General features: G+C 39.0%; 1 pseudogene; it reads left to right on the top strand.

The window, feature by feature from the left end:
* The first annotated feature begins 1,086 nt into the window (after positions 1–1,086).
* Positions 1,087–5,252, top strand: LOC139394493 (zinc finger protein 180-like; annotated as a pseudogene).
* Positions 5,253–5,571: the final 319 nt, after the last annotated feature.

The following is a 5,571-nucleotide window of genomic DNA, read 5'->3' as shown; positions in this document are numbered from 1 at the left end:
GAATATATTAAATGTACAGGCTACAATGTGGGGATCTCATGCATAGTAATAACTACATGTATATACGACTTGCATCCTTGGTACAACATGATCATATATTCTTCTCAATCCATAGGCTTCATTAATGTCATTCAGGCTGTTTTGAAGTTGATACAACTAGCTATGATAGCTGAGGTTCATAGCTAGGTTCTGAACTAATATGTATACCAAACATTTGGGTCCATACACAGATCGGCTAGATAGCTAGCTACACATCCATGGGCATTCAGGGATTTTAATCATCCACTGCATAATAAGCAAGAACAAGAATAACAAGAACATAGCAATCTATGCGATTTCATCTATCTGCATGGCAAATATCAGCAAGTTAAGCTTACAAAATTGCACATTCAATTTGCAGTACATTTTTCAGCTAGCTAGATTCTATACATCCACTGTTTTACAAAATGACAGCCTGGTGTGCTGGCCATCTTTGATCCATTTCTTGTCTGTGTAGGGGTACCCCTCTCTCCTAGTATTTCTGTCTGCCATCTTTGCTGAAGAAAGTCTAACAGTCACTAGTGTAGCAGCAGCCTCCCCTGGTCCTAGTGCCGAACCGGTAGGACTTTTAAAATGTGATGGAACGGTTGACGAAAAAAAGAAATCACAGAAAAAATATATGGACTGATATTGATTTATTTAGTGGGGGCTAATATATATTTTAGTTCTAGCGATGTCCCTGATTCCTACCCTTTAACTTTTTGTCTGATAATAAAATATACATTTTACTCAACTGCGTTACCCACTCCAGTCAGCAGATGGCGGTCTGAGACTTTAAGGTTATGCTGTTGGTGTGACGTATAATCTAGTGGACGGAACGCTTCTTTCAACAGCAACAGTAAGTTATCCACCTCGGCAGCTTGCTAGACAAAAAAGCTGAACCAGTAAAGCTCTTCAGACGCTTTCGTGTTTATTAGCCACTGTATTTTAAACACACTTCTTTTGTCTAGTTAGTTATCCGATTTAATTTAATATTTACGGCGTTGTTGTTATTAGTCAGCTAGCAGTCTGGTTAAGTTAGCATTAGCATAGCTAACATCCGCGACCATGCGGTCACTAAGCTACTCTCCTTCTGCTAAAGAAGAGGTGGATATCACAGTAAAACAAGAAGTAGATATCACAGTAAAACAAGAAGTAAAGGCCGTTACTGTGAAAGAAGAGGAAGACGCGTTCAGAGTGAAAAAGGAGGAGGATGTTACAGTAAAACGAGAGGAGGATGCAGTTTATAGAGTGAAAGAGGAGGAGAGAGAGATGACTGTTACATCGAAAAAGGAGGAAGAAGAGGAACCTGGATATCTGGGCCCGGTTTTCCGAATGCATCTTAAGGCATCCAATGGTTCTAATGATGAATTTAGCCAAAATGTGATTTTGAGAAACCGTAACCTGACTAACACTAGTAAGTACTGTCTTAACAACAGAGGCACAAACTCTGCAGTTGTTGAACAGATGTTTGGTGTTAAAGCAGAAATCTGCAATTGCTACATTCATGTTATGACTTTTAAATAATTAATTTATAGCCATTGATTCTTGAAGAATATAACACATGCTTCATGAGCTTAGTTCAACTGTTGTACCCCATCAGAACCCAGAATAAGCTTTTTTTACTTTAATGTTTAGAAACAATGTAAATCAACACTGTATCGCCTCAAAATGTCAGCTCGGGGATATGAACTTGCAACCGGTTACTAGTCCAACGCTCTAACCACTAGGCTACCCTGCTGCCTCAACATGGTTAAAACTATAATGTTGATATCATTGATGGTCAGGCCTTGCATCCATAGGTCTGTCTGTAGTTACATTTCTCCAATCCCATAATCATTGTATTACCAAAACAGTGGTGGAATGACAGATTTGTTATTGTTTGAACTGCAGATTGCTGGGTTGTGTGGGTTTTTTAAACAGCATCAAAATGACTGCCCAGAGACTTGGTTTGGTGAACAGCTGAGTGATGGGGGAAGGAGAAGTGTAACCACTCTCAAATTCAAAGAGAAAGCTATTGTAGCAACCGTAACCCAACAACTAGCGACCTCGTCAAGAGGTTCCGACATCTTGGTGTAACAGTTCTAAGGTTTTGGCTTACAGTCCCTGGGCCCAGGTTTGAGTTCAGCTCCCCCTGAATTCACTATGAATACAAGGACTGGCCATCCATGATGTCACAATGATTGTTTTAACCAGGTTTCTAGGCTATATAGTATATTCTAGAATTCATCCATGATGTCATAATGATAGTTTAAACAGGTGCCTAGGCTATATAGTATATTCTAGAATTCATCCATGATGTCATAATGATAGTTTAAACAGGTGCCTAGGCTATATAGCATATTCTAGAATTCATCCATGAGGAGAATTCAACCATAATTAGAGGTCGACCGATTATGATTTTTCAACACCGATAACGATTATTGGAGGACCAAAAAAGCAGATTCCGATTAATCGGCCAATTTAAAAAAATGTATTTGTAATAATGACAATTACAACAATACTGAATGAACACTTATTTTAACTTAATATAATACATCAATAAAATACATTTAGCCTCAAATAAATAATGAAACATGTTCAATTTGGTTTAAATAATGCAAAAGCAAAGTGTTGGAGAAGAAATTAATATGTGCCATGTAAAAAAGCTAACGTTTAAGTTCCTTGCTCAGAACATGAGAACATATGAAAGCTGGTGGTTCCTTTTAACATGAGTCTTCAATATTCCAAGGTAAGAAGTTTTAGGTTGTAGTTATTATAGGAATTATAGGACTATGTCCCTCTATACCATTTGTATTTCATTAACCTTTGACTATTGGATGTTCTTATAGGCACTTTAGTATTACTGGTGTAACAGTATAGCTTCCATCCCTCTCCTCACTCCTCCCTGGGCTCGAACCAGGAACACAACGACAACAGCCACCCTCGGGGCAGCGTTACCCATGCAGAGCAAGGGGAACAACTACTCCAAGGCTCAGAGCGGGTGATGTTTGAAACGCTATTAGCGCACGCTAACTAGCTAGCCATTTCACTTCGGTTACACCAGCCTCATCTCGGGAGTTGATAGGCTTGAAGTCATAAACAGCGCAATGCTTGACACACAACAGCGCAATGCTTGGCGCCTGCTTCTGCCTACCACCGCTCAGTCAGATACTTAGATACTCGCATGATTGTATGCTCAGTCAGATTATATGCAACGCAGGACATGCTAGATAATATCTAGTAATATCATCAACCATGTGTGGTTAACTAGTGATTATGGTTGATTGATTGTTTTTATAAGATAACTTTAATGCTAGATAACTTTAATGAGTTGATTGATGTATTATATTAAGTTAAAATAAGTGTTCATTCAGTATTGTTGTAATTGTCATTATTACAAATACATTAAAAAAATATATTTTAAAAATCAGTATCGGCTTTTTTGGTCCTCCAATAATCGGTATTGGCGTTGAAAAATCATAATCGGTCGACCTCTAATCCAAAGTAGTGTGAAATGCTCTCATTAGCAACCTGGAAATGGAGGTTACTCCCCTGAGTTTCCCCCATTCAGAATACATTGTGAAAAACTAAAATCTTTGCTCACCATTTTTGCTCTAGGAAGATATAGTACATACAATTTTATTAAACACAGAAAGGGGCCTATATTGGAGACCAAAAGTCGTCTGGCACACTGCTTAGAGTTTCAACAACATGATTTACTTATTTCTAGTCTACAATCTTAGATGTTACTACTAATGTGAAAACAAGAGAAAATATGACTATTCTTGCTCATTTTAAGACAATTGTCAAATAATCATTACATTCATTACATACGTCAATTGTTGTACAACATCATGGCTACGCTGTTGGCCTCACCTTTTACAGTGGATTTCCGCTGTTGTGGGCCTTTAATCATCTGTCTGACTTTGTTGTTCACACAGGAGAGATATGGGACTATCGTGGATCCTCTGGGGAGCCTCAACAACCTCATGATGCTGAAGAGGCAGAGAAGAGTCTCTCCAGATCAGAACTCCTCAAGAAACACCAGCAGAGACCCACAGGGAAGATAATTCACCGCTCTGACTATGGGAAGAGATCCACCTCATCAGCAGGCATTAAAATTCATCAGAGAATCCACACAGTAGAGAAACCTTATTGCTGTACTCAATGTGGGAAGCGTGTTGATACATCTAGCCATCTTATTGTACACCAAAGAACACACACAGGAGAGAAACCTTATAGCTGTGATCAATGTGGGAAGAGTTTTATTCAGCTAAGCAACCTGATATCACACCAGAGAATACACACTGGAGAGAAACCTTATAGCTGTAATCAATGTGGGAAGAGTTTTACTCAGCTAAGAAGCCTAATATCACACCAGAGAACACACACAGGCGAGAAACCATATAGCTGTGATGAATGTGGGAGGAGTTTTGCTCATTCAACCAGCCTGATATCACACCAGAGAACACACACAGGAGAGAAACCTTTTATCTGTGATCAATGTGGGAAGAGTTTTACTCAGCTAAGAAGCCTAATATCACACCAGAGAACACACACAGGAGAGAAATCATTTAAACCATATAGCTGTGATGAATGTGGGAAGAGTTTCACTCAGCCATATGGCCTGATATCACACCAGAGAACACACACAGGAGAGAAATCCTATAGCTGTACTCAATGTGGGAAGTTTTTTTTTACGTCTAGCCTTCTGAAGACACACCAGAGAAGACACACAGGAGAGAAATCTTATAGCTGTACTGTATGTGGGAAGAATTTTGTTCAATCTGGGGAACTGAAGATTCATCTGAGAAAACACAGGAGAGAAACCTTATAGCTGTGATCAATGTGGGAAGAGTTTTGTTCAATCTAGCCCTCTGAAGATACGCCAGAGAACACACACAGGAGAGAAACGTCATAGCTGTGATCAATGTGACCAGAGAATCTCTGAAAAAAGATCTCTGATCAAACATCAGAAAATACATACATGAAGGATTTGTTTCATGATATCAATGAAATAATGTCACAATGTAGAATGTTTTAACATTATAGTAGGATTATTTGAATGATGTCACAATGTAGAACCCTAAACGTTTGCCCCCTGTTCTATTGATTTCAGCATGATGTGGATATTAGCCTCAGGGGAAAAATCCAGGCTCTGAAATGGAAGAGTACTACTTATGAGATTTAACGAAAAGTGACTAACAAAAGGAGTCGTTACACTTACCACATTGGTGACCCACTTGAGTCAAAATGCAACAATGTGGCGAGCTGTTTTCTACACATTTTCCTCTAACCAGGGATGTACACATTATTCCCAGATTCCGTGTGGTTTTTGAGCTGTTAGTTTTAACAGGACGGACAACCTCATCTCCCTCCTCTCGGCACAATTGATTTCAACATGATATCGATGAGTGATGACAAATAAGTGTTGTGTTCCTTTGTTTAGCGACCCCTACATTTAAATGCATCACTCCAACATGTAGCTGACTGTCTTCTGCAGGTTGTCCTCTAACCAGTGAGGTGAAATATATCTCTTCCATTTGTTTTTTTAGTTGTGTTCGTTTCAAC

This window comes from Oncorhynchus clarkii, unplaced genomic scaffold, assembly GCF_045791955.1.
Source record: "Oncorhynchus clarkii lewisi isolate Uvic-CL-2024 unplaced genomic scaffold, UVic_Ocla_1.0 unplaced_contig_382_pilon_pilon, whole genome shotgun sequence".
NCBI classification, from domain to species: domain Eukaryota; kingdom Metazoa; phylum Chordata; class Actinopteri; order Salmoniformes; family Salmonidae; genus Oncorhynchus; species Oncorhynchus clarkii.
The sequence above is the reverse complement of the archived record's forward strand: the minus strand, read 5'-3'. Positions and strand labels throughout refer to the sequence as shown.